Source organism: Puma concolor, chromosome A2, assembly GCF_028749965.1.
Source record: "Puma concolor isolate L17-30 chromosome A2, mPumCon1.1.hap2, whole genome shotgun sequence".
Lineage (NCBI taxonomy): Eukaryota > Metazoa > Chordata > Mammalia > Carnivora > Felidae > Puma > Puma concolor.
In genome coordinates, this window is record NC_141668.1 from 15,474,399 (window position 1) to 15,488,868 (window position 14,470).

At 50.1% G+C, this 14,470-nt stretch overlaps 1 long non-coding RNA gene across 1 annotated transcript; it reads left to right on the plus strand.

Annotated features, from left to right (window-relative positions):
• Positions 1 to 1,713: 1,713 nt before the first annotated feature.
• On the plus strand, positions 1,714 to 13,827 carry LOC147583022 (uncharacterized). Its single transcript, XR_015244667.1, has 3 exons — positions 1,714 to 1,848; positions 3,930 to 3,998; positions 10,273 to 13,827. It is a non-coding gene; the product is annotated as an uncharacterized LOC147583022 (long non-coding RNA).
• Positions 13,828 to 14,470: the final 643 nt, after the last annotated feature.

Below are 14,470 nucleotides of genomic sequence, written 5' to 3' on the forward strand. Positions count from 1 at the left end.
AACCAAAGGCCCACGGTAACCAGTCATGTGCGGTTTTTCAGACAATGGTGTGGAAGAATATTCAATCTAGTGAGCAGGCCTGGCCAGCTAGCCAGCTATCACTGCATTTTGCTGTTGTCCCTACATCGCTGAATATTCAGCAAAGTTCCAGAAGTGATAGGAAAGGAAAGAACACAACTGTTTGAAAGGGAAGAGCAGACAAGGAGGGGCGCCTGGGTGGCTCAGTCGGTTGAGTGTCTGACTTCAGCTCAGGTCATGATCTCATGGTTCATGGGTTCGAGCCCCATGTTGGGCTCTGTGCTGACAGCTCAGAACCTGGAGCCTGCTTCAGACTCTCTGCCTATGCTCTGTCTCTCTCTCCTTCGAAAATAAATAAACATTAAAAAAAAAAATTAAAAAAACAGACAAGGAAAAGGTAGTTAACTTATAGAATGAGAATAAGCACAGGACCAACTCTGTGTTCCTGGACTAAGATTTTTTTTTTTTTAAGGGGCAACACAGAAGCTAAATAAACATTCCCATATTCCAGGGTTTCTCAACTTCTGCACTGTTGACCTTGTGGTCTGGATGATTCTTTGTCCCGGCGGGCTGTCCTGTGCATTGTAGGATGTTCAGCACCATCCCTGGTGTCTATCCACTAGATGTCACGAGCAACCCCACGCAGTTATGACCATCGTTAATGTCTCTTGAACTATTGCCATTTAAAAAAAAAATTTTTTTTTAACGTTTATTTATTTTTGAGAGACAGAGACAGAGTGCGAGTGGGGGAGGGGCAGAGAGAGAGGGAGACACAGAATCTGAATCAGGCTCCAGGCTCTGAGCTGTCAGCACAGGGCCCGACGCGGGGCCCGAACTCACAAACCGTGAGATCATGACCTGAGCCGAAGTCGCACACTTAACCGACTGAGCCACCCAGGCGCCCCGAACTATTGCCATTTTTGAACTTTGGGAGATTCAAGAAGCTCTTGGGAAGTGTCTCTCCTGAAGACCAGGCAGCCGCCATGGGCTCTGACCCCAGTCACAGGAACCAATTAATTGGGACCTTTGGTGGTTATTATTTGTTGTTTTCTCTCATCCAGACCGGCAGCCCGAATTCAGCTACCATGGGGCAGAGTGAGTGGTTAATATGGAAGAGAAGCGGACCAGAGGTCCTCAGAGGACCAGAAGCCCCGCAAACAAGTAAACCTATAACTTGGTTTCTGGAGCAGAAGGTTGTGGTTTCAGGGAACCCTTCCAGAGAACTGGTAACTCTGGGGCTGTCCTGCCAGGAGGGAGATTAAGGGAGAAACCCCAGGTGAGGGGGCTAGTTTGGAAAATTGCAGGCAACGTCATGCACTGCCCAAGTGCACCTGCTCCTGGAGTGCATGCTACAGCGGCGGGAGAGGGAGAGAAGACAATAAGCTATCAAGGTGGGGAGCCACTCTGGTTTTTCAAGGAAACTGTTCTTGCAGTTGACGCTCAACTCCCACCCTGGGTGGTCTTGAGTCCCGGGTCGACGCCTCAAGGGCCCCTGCTCGGCCGGGGTGCGGCTCTCTCCCCCTCTAGGGCTCACGTCCCAGCCCCAGAGACACTGCCTCACCAAAATCCCGCAGGGATCGCTGAACGGGAGGGGAGGGGCAGGGGCAGGGGGCGGAGCACATAGGGGGCGCTGCGGGGCAGGAGGCGGAGCAGCGCTCCAGAGCCCCGCCTCCGAGCACGGGGCAGGGCGTGCGGGCCACGCCCGCGCACTCCCCTGCAGCCTCGCGCGGGCTCAGTCCCACCGCGGACCCCGCCTCCGGGAAGGCGCCCCGCGTTCCCCCTTCCGCCTCGGGCAGCCGGGCGGGGTACGCGAAGTAGCGACTTTCTGCGGTACCTTTACACAGGGTCGCCATCTAGTGACGGCAGGATATACTGCTGCGTTCGGCCGCGAAGCCGGCCGACGCTACAAGTTGGGAACGTTTCTGGTTAGTGCGAGAACGCTTTAGGGTGGGGAGTAGACCCAATCCTAGGCCCCGTTGGGGGGCTGGGGTGCGCAGATCGGTGGCCCTTCGCTCACCTGCACCCCGTGGCCCGGGCCCACCTCCTAGAGGAAGGTGGGCCTTGGCCACATATGAGTAAGGCCTCGTGTTAACAGTGCCCTGGTCTTTGAAAGGGCAGGCCCGTGGCCCCAGTGAGGTTGGCTCTGAGAGCATTCTGCAGAACACCTGTCTGCAAGGGTGTCTGGCTTAGGAAAGCCCATTCTTTGTCGGGGTGGGGGGGAGGGAGCGGGGAAAGGCGTTTGGGGAGACAGGGGTCCCGGAGAGAGCTCCACCAGTGACTAAGAGCTCAGAACAGGCCTGTCCTCCCTGAGTGCCACCTCCGGAAGAGAGGGCAGGGGAGGGTTCCTGAAACAGCCTCTGGGAGAGCCACCTCAGCCCCACCCCCAACACCACTCCTGGGGTCTGCAGGCACAGACCCAGGGAACAAGAGCCTTCGGCAGCACACATTCAGGTGGGGACAGGACTCCAGTCTCGTATTTTTAGACAGTCCCCCCCCCAAACTTTACTGAGGGTTTTCTCGCATCCCCCAGCTTGGCTTCATGGAGGGAACGTGTTACTGGACAGAGAATCGGTTCCTAGTTGGGGTTGGGCTTCTCATTGCTGGAAAAATCACTCCTCGGACAAAAGATCAGTACTCAGAGACAAGTGATGCTGGGAAAGGAAAGGTTGCTTTTTTCAGCAAGCCCGCAACTGGGATGATGGTGGGCTAATGTGTCAAAGACCATCTTCTCCGTCTTGGCGAAGCCCGAGGGTTTTAGAGAGGAAAGGAGAGGAGGGGAGAGAAGGGGGCGCTGGGTGCAGGTGAAGCAGGTGCCCAGGTGGTTAGTCCTGTGTTGTCGGCATGATCCTGAACAGACTTGCTGGCGTCTGAGGCCCCTGTTTTTAAATGTAGTCAGGCCTTCTCTCCTGGAAAAGTCTGGCCCTTCACTCCTCAAGGCCAGGGGTCTGCAAATCTCAAAGTTAGTTCTGCTACAGACGAAGGGACTTAGGTCAGCTAGCGAGGAGTGCATAAGCTTGAAGCAAGGTAACTCTTAAGACCGGTTACCAAAGCTGTCACAAAAGCACCCACCCCCTTCGAGGGAATAGTTTCTCTCTATAGGCACTATACTCCCCACGGTTGATGACCTCCTTCCCTCTGTGATCTTATATTGGGAGGGAAAGAAAGTTCTCAGGACACCACTCAATAACCCTGCAGATAGGCTTAGTCTGACTGCAAGGGTTCCTGGGATTTAGAATATAGGGTATTTAGTACCTCTTATCTACAACTTTGGACCTTCGCTGCCATTCTTGGGCAACAGGACAAAAGCCTCACCCATATGGGATGCGGTCATTAATAGAAGCAGATGCAGACTGGGGACAGAGAGAGCCGTCAGAACTGCCATGTATGTTTGTGCAGGTAGCTCACTGCACAAGGGCACCTGGTTGAGGGTGGGACCCTGGGATCTGGAATTCAGCCCTTGCTCGAGCACAAAGCCATGCAACCTGGTGAGGGCTGTGTCTGCCAAGAGGAAGGGGAACAGTCTTCAAATTTACCTGCTCTCCATGAGCCTGCCCACAGGGGCCCCCTTTTCCTTCTCAGGCACAGATAGGAGCAGGCTGTAGCCATTAGGGATTTAGGCGACTCTCTTTGGAGAAGAGGCTCCTGCATGAAGCCCCAGCCCGGGATTCTTTGGCTTGTGTGGGCCACAACTCCACTCTATTCTCCCACAAGTAGAAACTCCCCTGGAGGAGCACAGTGTATTAGCCGGAGGGGCAAACCTCTTCTGGTGTGTGTGGTCTCCATGGGGGCACTGCTGGGGAATAACGTCCGTGCCTGGTGTTTGATAAGGTTTTTCAGGCAGAAGACATGTATTTGCCCTCTTCTGTTCATTCTGGTTTCTTAAGCCCAGGCTTCCTCTCTCTTGTTCCCAGAATACTTCATGTGCAAAGACACATCTCCAGACTGAAAGGTCATTACAGTCCCAGTGGACAAAGATTAAGGTGAGTCCAAAGACAGATTTATGTTTCATCCATCTGGTCTATAAAATCTGAACAGTTAAGCACTTTTTGATGTTTGAAATGGGTGAGCTGTTTCCTCATAGCCTACCGGAGAAGCAGGTAAATGTATTCATTTGCTGTAAGAAAGTACTACAAAATATGGGGGGTAGACAACGGAGTTCAGAGTTGAAAAATCCAAGAACAGGGGTGCCTGGGTGGTGCAGTCGGTTAAGCGTCCGACTTCAGCCAGGTCACGATCTCGCGGTCCGTGAGTTCGAGCCCCGCGTCAGGTTCTGGGCTGATGGCTTGGAGCCTGGAGCCTGTTTCCGATTCTGTGTCTCCCTCTCTCTCTGCCGCTCCCCTGTTCATGCTCTGTCTCTCTCTGTCCCAAAAATAAATAAACGTTGAAAAAAAAAATTAAAAAAAAAAAAGAAAAATCCAAGAACAGTGAGTCAGCAGGATTGACCCGTTCCGAGGCCATCAGGAAGAACCTGCTCGCATCTCACAGCTTCCAGGGGTTCGCCGGTGATCTTTGGTGGGTTTTGGCTTGTGGACACATCACCGCAGTCTTTGTGTTCACACGGTATTCTCCCTGGATGCATGTCTGTGTCCAGATCTCCTCTTGTGAAATTACACAGTTATACTATATCAGGGCCACCCTAATGACCTTATCTTAACTAACTACATCTGCGGTGACCCTGTCTCCAAATAAGGTCACGTTCTGAGGTGCTGGGGGTTGGGGTTTCAACATAGGAACTTGGGAGGACACTATTCAACTGATAACATTAAAAACCGCAAACAAGATGGCACTAAAACCCTCATCTGCTACCCACTGCCACGGTGACAGGAAACGAGGTGTTGGAGGGAAGAGGAGACTCACCTCATAAAAGCTACAAGAAAGGGGCGCCTGGGTGGCTCAGTCAGTTCAGCGTCTGACTTCAGCTTAGGTCATGATTCACGGCTCGTGAGTTCAAGCCCCATGTTGGGCTCTGTGCTGACAGCTCAGAGCCTGGAGCCTGCTTCGGATTCTGTGTCTCCCTTTCTCTCTGCCCCTTCCTTGCTTGCTTTCTGTCTGTCTGTCTCTCTCTCTCTCTCTCTCTCTCAAAAATAAATATTTTTAAAAAATTTTTTAAAAAGCCACAAGAAAGTTTTTCTTTCTGCATCAGGTTTGTATCAGGATTGTATCTTATCCCCAGGTAACCAATGAAATCTCTAAGACAGACAAACGAGCCAGAGGGTCTCTTATGTGTTCCCAGACCACAAAGGAGAGGGAGGTTTCAGTAGCTGGAACAGACCATGAGCTGCCTCAGTAGCCAGAGAAACGTGGGCCTGTACAAGGCCTGGCAGACCTGGTCTGTGTGAGTGTCACAGACCTTGCAGGACTTGCCCCCCTCCTTTTTAAATGTTTTTATTTACTTTGGAGGGAGAGAAAGAGGGAGGCAAAGGATCCAAAGGGGGCTTTAGGCTGACAGTAGAGAGCCTGACGTGGGGCTCAAACTCATAAACCGTGAGATCATGACCTGAGCCAAAGTTGGACACTTAACCGACTGAGCCACCCAGGTGCCCCAAAGCATAAGTTTTCTTTTCTTTTCTTCTCTTCTCTTTTCAATTTCTTTCTTTCTTTATCTTTGAGAGAGAGCACAAGTGAGTGAGGGGCAGAGAGAGAGGGAGAGAGAGCACAGAGCCTGAAGCGGGGCTCAAGCTCATGAACCTCGAGATCATGACCTGAGCCGAAGTTGGATGCTTAACCTACTGACCCACCAGGCGACCCTCATAACTTCTCTTAATCATCGTTGTGAAGGTCTCCTTAAGGTTCATAGTAACTGAAATGCCTGTTTTAGTTGATGCGTTTTGCTTGCAGAGATGTCATAATTCTGGTTGAAAATCAGTGTTTAATTCTCAAGCCGTATGGCCAGAGTGGCTCCCATGTTATCTGAGTCATGGTACTTGAGTTATTTAAATCTGTTGGCATCTGAAGTCATCCATAATCCCAGTTTGGGGCTCTGATGAGGCGGGTGGAGAACAGCACCCCCGGTGGCCTGTGAAAACTTCAAGGGCAAAGATGTGGTGGAATCAATAAGCCACTGATTAGAGCTTCATCCTGTAGAGCATTGCTGCTCATGGGTGGCCTTCAGGGAATCTGCGACCCTCCTAAAACTGAAAACTGCAAAATGTGTGTATTTTACTACATAGGGGAGAAGGTTCCCCGCTTTCGTTAGACTCTCAAAGGAATCTACATACAAACCAAGTAAACCTCGCACATCTTTATGGTAAAATAGTAAATTCAGTTTTCTTCTAAAGTGTAGAAGATCATCATGAAATGTAGAATTGTTAGCTAAGGGAGCAAGACCTTTAAACTTGATGATGGTCGATCTCCCAGTTTGGGCCTTGAACGTCCTGCTAGGATTATATGTATGAATTTATAATTTGGAATGTGCAGGGTCGGTTCCTGTGGCCATGAATTAGCATATGATGTGGTCCCCTGTGGCCTGGGGTCTCTGATGGGTCCTCACTAAGGAGGGGGCCTTGATGGGGCCCGTGGACTTGGCTTCAAGATCATTAGGGATGTAAGGCCCTTCCCCCAGAAGTTTGCTTCTGTGGAGGGTTTTTGTTCATATCAGCTGGAGTTGAGTGGCAGACAACTTCTACTTGGCCAAAGGATTCACATGTTTAGAATTAGGACAGAAACTGGTCCAATACTCTCTTTCTCAATCATACTCCCATTTGTCTGACCCTCCTCCACCACTCTACCCTATTACATATATAGAGATTTGATATGTATTATATATATGTAATGGATAATTTTCACGGTACACGGTAGGGAAAGTTCTGCCTGCGTTATAAAAAGGAGGACCAGATATCCAGTTTTACAGAAATAAAATAGGAAATTTAGCAAACCGTTTTTTTTCTTTAATAGAGTTCCTTCACAGCCGGAGATCTTCAGTAACCTCCCCGTCAGACATCACTTCTTCATAACTGATGAATTTGGCCTTTAGTTTGGGGAGAGAAGCTTCGTTTCCTCTACCTGCTTGCATTGTCACTGCAGTGTCATCTAGAAAGCTTGGGTCACTTTGACGCACATGTCCGGCACCCCAGGAAGACCTCTACCTTGCTGTGTGCCATTACTATCTCTCTCTGGCCTTCCCTCTCCTTGTATTTGACAGGCTGGCAATCATCTTATGCTCATAACCAGGCAGGACCGAACAGCGTCTGCCTGCATCGTCTTGCTTTTCAGAAAGCATTTGCACCGTCCGCCAAGAGTATGGCCTAGTGACATCCCCTTCCCCACCCAAACCTTAGGCAGCAGTGTTAGTATCGATGTGCCATACTGGTCGAGTGCTCCTGGTCTCCATTAAAGGACATGGGAATTACCTGCATTGTTAACCTGGGCCATGGAAGGTCCCTAAAACTCCCACTTTGGGGGCAAGAAGGGGATTTCGGGCTCTTTCTGAGCCAGACTTGGTCAGACGTGGAGAGTCTCTACCTTGAGGGTGGTCCCAACAGGTGCAGGAGAGGTTGGCACAAATGTCTGTGGTCAAGCAATGTCCAGGGTCTGGGCCTCCCCTGCCACTCAAGTGTTGGGTCACTGGGGACACTGAGGTATGGCTGGATCTGTGGGTGAGAGTGGGGGATCAGACCCCCGAGCCTCTAGAGAGAAGGGACGTGGGGTTTGGTTTCAGGAAGCAGGCCCACCTACCTTGAGGTAAGCAGAGGGGACCAAGGGGACAGTTGGAGGCAGGTGAGAGGGAGCCATCACAGAAGCAGGACAGGATGGAAAAGGACCGGGGCCTAGGAGGGCAGGGAACTCCAAGCTTCAGATAGGCAACCCACGCCTCAGACAGGTGACCCCATGCCTCAGACAGGCAAGCGCATACCTTGGACAGGCGACCTCGTGTCTTGCACAGGCAGGGGCAGCCGGGTCAGTTCCCAAAAGACCCAATTTCAGAGCCCAAGGCAGTCAGGGGAGACCGACCCCCAAGCTGGCTATGGGGTTGCTGAGGCCTGGTGTCTGATCTTTTATCCTGAGCAGCCCAGAGCTGCCTGTTGGCTCCCACCCGCTGTCTAGTCTGGCATCCAGCCACGCTGGAGCAGCCCGACTTCCCTGGGACCCTTCGTTTAGATCCAGCTGGAAACAGAATCATGTAGGATTGAAATGAACTCTGGTTCTCTGTCCTCACTGAGCTCTGCACAGTCCAGCCTGGAGTGGGAAGTGGGATCTTGCAGGAAGACGCCCCCCCCCCATCTTCTCTGTAGTGAGTCATCCCCTGGGGCCCCGGGCACAGGGTCCAGAGGAGGGACTCTTGAGCAGGCTGTACACCAGCAGCACAGGCTGTGAACCGCTTTAGCCCAGGGTTGCCGCTCACCTAGACTCTAACGCGAGTGAGGACCGAGCCCCCTGGAGCGGAGCACCTCGTCCCGTCTGCTCCTGACGGCAGAAAGGAAACAAAGCCGATGGGTAGGAAGAGCCTGATTCAGAGTTAGCCATCATCTTATTTTCCTCCTGACTCGTTACCAAAAAACAGAGGGATTTTCTGCTTCTTCCTCTGCACAGGGCAATTGGACTTTTTGTCCTGAAAATGGACGTGTTCCTAGCCCCAGAGGAGAGCTGAGTGTTTTATTTTTAAAAGCTTAGACTTATAAAATAATCATAACACGGGAGATTTGGGATAGAGGACTCTGGATTGAGTCCAAAGAACAGCCCAGGGCTGGAGGGTACGGGGTGGGGACAGGTGTTCCCACAGTGCCAGAGACCTGCTCCCAAAGGGCGGGGAGGGGATGGTTGTGTGTGGAGGCCAGCTCTGGATGGTGCGGTTGTGTAAGGACAGCCAGGAAGAGGAGTCTGTGACACTCCCACAAGGGTCGTGTTAGTCAGGGTTCTTTAGAGAAACAGAACCAGCAGGGCCTCTCCTGGGATTTCTCAGCTTCTATAATCGGGTGAGCCAATTCCTTCCATATATGATAAGGAAATACATATGTTATGCAATATTATAAGGAGGTAACTCACCCAATTATAGAGGCTAAGAAATCCCAAGATCCATAGTTGGAAGGCTGGAGACCCACTAGGCCAAATTTGGGGCCTCCTCACCAAGGTGCTCGAGGGCATTTGCTGCTCTCTCCCAGCCTGGTGGAGTCTTTTACACACATGTGAGGTGAGGTGTCTCATGTCCCCTTGCCTTGTCCATTCTGTCTCCTGGGGCTCACACCTGCTCCATCCAGATTGTTTCAAGCGCTGAGCCCCAGACACAGATCAGCTAAGGTGGGGGCCGTTATGCACAAGAGAGCTAGGTCTGCCCCAGATGTGACGAACGTCAGGGCTGTTTACACACACACGTGCGTGCACACACACACACACACACACACTAGCTGCTCACCATCCAGCATGCATGGGCTGCTGTCTATAGGAACAGATTCCAGGGGTGGAGCTCCCAGCAAGAGAGGGCCTCTGTTTGGACTTGCAGAGAGCAAGCAGCTGATGACTCAGGGAGATGTTTTCCTGCTCTCCTGTGAGTCTCCTTCGACGAGCTTCCATGCGCCCAGGTGGACTGTTTTCTCATCCCTGTTGCAGCTGTACCCACACGCCTGACTGGAAGCCACCTTATGTCCCCCGCCCCTCCCCCCAGAGCCGGGTTTGTCTCTCCTCGGCCCAGGTTAGCTGCAGGTGGATCCTCCACTAAATGAGGCAGAAACAGGACTGCCTGTCACTCCCAGCTGACGGCTAAGGTCTCAGGAACAGAGACAAAGCCAGGGGTGCAGAGTGAGCGTGTGGCTGGAGGAGCTTGCCTGCTTCAGATTCTGTGTCTCCCTCTCTGTCCGCCCCTCCCTCGCTCATGCTCTGTCTCTCTCTCTCTCAAAAATAAATAAAACATTCAAACAAATTTATAATATACCCTAAGCCACTGGGGGTGACATCAGCCAAGAACCAGAGACGAACATGCCAGATACTCTTCTGGGGATATGGCAATGATTTCTAGAAGGCCAGAGACAAACATCAAACGGCAAAACAAATACGTGAACTTGTTAACCAGAGATAGCCCCGAAGTGCTGGGAAGACAGTTTCCAAGTGAGGGACAGGAGTGCCACTCACTGGCTTGGGTGCCCCTGAGCCTCTGAGCAGGTGGAATGTGGGCTGAAGGGGGACTGTGCCAGGGAGCCGGCCGTGCAGAAACCACCCCTCCTGCTCTCATCTGGGTGTCCACACGCCCTGGAAGGGCTCAGGAAGCCAGAGGAGAGGACATCAGCCAAGAACCTGGCATGGCCATGTTTGCTTCCTCCCCAGGAGAAGCCAGCCGTGCTTTGGTTTATGCTTTTATAACTCTTGGGCCTGTTCACATGGGTCAGATACCATCACTCTTCCCGGACCAGTGAACGCCATGGTGTGGGGGCAGGAAGGAGTGACAAGGGTGCCTGCTGAGCCACTCCCTGGAACCAGCCCCTGACCTGGAACTGGACTTAGAGGCCCTGTGCCCAGCCCCTGAGACTGGTAAAGACACTGCTCAGTAACACAGTTAACAAACGAAGAGATGGTCAAGTTCACCCATAACTAAAGAAATGCAAGTTGAAGTTTCACATTTTTGCCCATCAGATTGATAAAGACTAAGAAAATTGATCATATCAAGTGCTGGGGAGGCTGTGGGGAACGACCCCTCATCCACTGTTTGTTCAGCTTCTTATGAAGAATTTGGGGACTTTCGACACCGTCCATCAAATACAAAACTGTGACCACCCTTTGGCTCAGCAGTTTCATTTTAACGAAGCTATCTGAAGATAACATCGGTTTGATGTTTAAAAACAGTGCATGAGGATGTCACTGAATTATAACTGTAGCTTTTGCATTGATTTTGCTCAAACAGGACTGCCTGTCCACATGGAAACAACTCGAATGTCCACCAGCAGGAGACTCCTTAAATAAATTATGTATGGGTATGTATTTAATAGCAATGTCTTGGAAATAAAATATATGCACATATAACAACAACGTACGTAAGACAGGCATGGAAAAAAATCCAGAAGACAAAATATTGAAATGTTAATAACCGAGACGTCTTCTGGGGGGCATGAAATTTCTTTCTATAGCATGTATTTCTGTAATATTTAAATTTCTGTAAAATTTAAATTTACATCACAAGCATGTATTGCTGTTATAAGCAGAAAAAGATTTTATTTATTTTTAAATGTTTATTTACTTTGAGAGAGAGAGAGCGTGAGGAGAGGCCAAGAGAGAGGGAGAGAGAGAATCCCAAGCAGGCTCCTCTCTGTCAGCGCAGAACCTGACACAGGGCTCAGTCTCGTGAACTGTGAGATCATGACCTGAGCTGAAATCAAGAGTTGGACGACGCTTAACCCATGGGTCACCCAGGAGGCCCGTAAATGACCTCCTGATGACAAAGCCCCCATGGCTCTACATTGAAGGCACAACGGAGACTGTTCCAAAGCCTGGGCCTCACCCTAAGGGAGCCCACAGGGCCTAACACAGCTGGTGGCTGAATTGGGGTTTTCTACTACTTACAGTTAGAGTGGTGAATGCTACATGCTAACTCGAGATTTAAAAAAGGGAGGTAAGGGAAAGATACTCCAGGGTCATATGACATCCACAGATACGGACAAGCAAGCTTTAGGAAGGGCTGGGACCAGAGAAATTCCAGGGACCTGAAGAGGAGTTTGTGGGTCTTCCCTCCAGGGAGCTGCCCTCCTGGAGCTCTGACACCTCCCAGCCCTGGCTCTCTCAGATCCGTGCCAAATTCCTGCGAGGGAGAATCCGATTGGCCCAACTGTTAGCTGTGACGAAGGGGGGTGGGGGGGGCACAGAGACCACCTGCATCCTGGAGAGCCATTGCCACGGGGCGGGCAGCCGCCTGGACGGTGACTTGTTTGCAGTGGCTGCCTGCGGTAAGAAAGTAATAAACTGAGAAGCTCGAAGGACAGAAATGTATTCTCTCACAGAAGGACAGAAATGCATTCTCTCATAGTCGTGGAGGCAAGAAGTTCAAGGTCGAGGCTTTGGCAGGGCTGGTTCCTTCTGAGGTCTGTGGGAAGAGAATCTGTTCTAGGCCAATCTTCTAGCTTTGGTGGTTTGCCAACAATCTTTGGCCTTCCCTGGCTGGTAGACACCCTGATCCCTGCTTCATGTTTACACGCTGTTCTCCCTGTGTGTGTGTTTGTGTCCAAATCTCCCCTTTTTTATAGAAGGATACCAGTCATATGGGATTAGGGAACCAGCCTAATCCAGAATGACCTCATCACAGTAACCACCCTAATCCCAAATGAGGTCACGTTATGGGGCTCTGGGGACTAAGACTTTAACAAATGAATTTGGGGCGGGACATGCTGGAGAGACCAAATTCAACCCATAGCTTACCTGTGTGGTCAAGGTCCGGAGAAAGATCTGGGCTGGAGGGAGAGCTGGAGAGTCAGTGACCTAATGGAGTGTGAGGAGTCTCTGGAAGCAGATGGAAAACCAGCAGAGTGCAGTGTTAGGAAAGCCACAGATGTGCGGCTTCTGAGAGATAAAGCGAGCACTGAAGAAACCTGCAGGAGTTGGTGATGTATGGTGCCCTTGGCAAGGAAAAATTTGGCAGACTCGTGGGAGAAGAAACACTGCAGTGGCTTAGGGAGGGCTTGGGATGTGATGGAATGAGAAAGTGAGTGATAAGGAAAGTTGGTCGTGCAAGGAGGAAATAAAGAGTGTTAGCTGGAGGAAGAGACAGGGTCCTAGGAGGCATTTACAACCTGCTCACGTTTACCGATGAGGGAAAGAACCAGTAGAAAGGAAGAGATTAAAGGGGAAGAGATCATCTCAGCACCAGCTCCCCTGAATGCGCCAAAGCCGTATACCCACAGGCTAGGGACCCTGCTCAGCGAGTGTTTGTGAAATGAAAGTGTGACTGCAGACAGAATCCAGAAAACAGGTGGGAGGGACTGGCCACGGCCACATCTTCAGTCCCTGCAGCTTCTGCTCATACTTCCTGCGGCCGGTGGTGGCTCCACCTGTGGCACTGTTGATGCCAGTGCCAACCCTGGTTCAAATTCAAGATGGAATTTAGATGCCCCTGGGTGCCTCTGAGTCAGGAGCCTAGCCCAGTTTAGTGGGCTGTGGCCAAAGGAGCCAGGCCTTGGGGTATCCCCGACAAGGTCACGGGAGCATGGCTAAATGGTAAGCACATTGTGTTTTCCTCACTGACATTGACTCTGAGCCCAAACACCTGGGACATTAGAGATGCTTGATGTTATAAACTATTTGATAATCATCATCCCAGGAAAAGATATGTAAATAGGAAAGCAAAGTCAGGTTGCTCCTCTCTTACCCCAGGTCACTCCAAAAATGGATAAGCAACTAATGTCAGCAGGGACAGTGGCTACCTCTGAGAGGGGAAAAAGAGGGGAGAGACCTTTCCTTTATATTTTATATACTTCTGGGGTGCCTGGGTGGCTCAGTCAGTTGAACACTGACTTCGGCTCAGGTCATGATCTCGCAGTTCACGAGTTCGAGCCCCGCATCGGGCTCTGAGCTCTGTTCTGACAGCTCAGAGCCTGGAGCCTTCTTCAGATTCTGTGTCTCCCTCTCTCTCCGTCTGTCCCCTGCTAGTACTCTGTCTGTCTGTCTTTCTCTCAAAAATAAATAAAAAACATTTACAAAAATAAGATAATATTTTACATACATCTGCATTATTTTAATTTTTATAGTAATCTCCATCAGCTCTAAAAGAACCTTACAATATGCCATCTTTGTAAAAATGGATTTTTATTTAAGAATATGCATACATTCTCTTTCTAGAAAGTAGAAACATTACAGATAAGATTAAAGTCTCTTAGACTGTCTCCCCAAACTATCTACAGCAGCATCTACTATTATCACTTTGGTGCGTATCATTTCACATCTTTTAAAATGTATTTTCATGCATGGATATGTCCCCACATTACGTATATGGTCTGGATTTTTGAAGGGATTAAACATAACATGTATTCTTTTTTTTTAAAGTTAATTTATTTTGAGAGATTGAGGTCGTGGGTGGGGGAGAGGCAGAGAGAGAGATAGAAAGAGAAAGAGAGAGAGAATCCCAAGCAGGCTCTGTGCTGGGCCAAATCTCATGAACCATGAAATCATGACCTGAGCTAACATCGAGAGTTAGACACTTAAGCTTCTGAGCCACCCAGGAGCCCCTAAACATAACTTTTTCATCTAGCACTTTCTTTCCACTGGACTTTTTCTCTCCATTACTTGTCTTCTGGGGTGGGGGGGGGTGGACATCTGTTCCTAGAATCCCTCTTCCACATTCTCCTTCCTTCCCTCTCCCCTAGGAGTAACAAGTATCTGGTCTTTCCAAATGTTGCTCCTAAAACCAATCCAGTAGAAGCCCTTGGGGTAAGGTTGCTGGATTTAACAAATAAAAATATAGGAGGCAGATTAAATTTTAATTTCAGATAATGAATAATTTTTAAATAGAAGGACACACAGTGCTTGGGGTGCACTTATACTA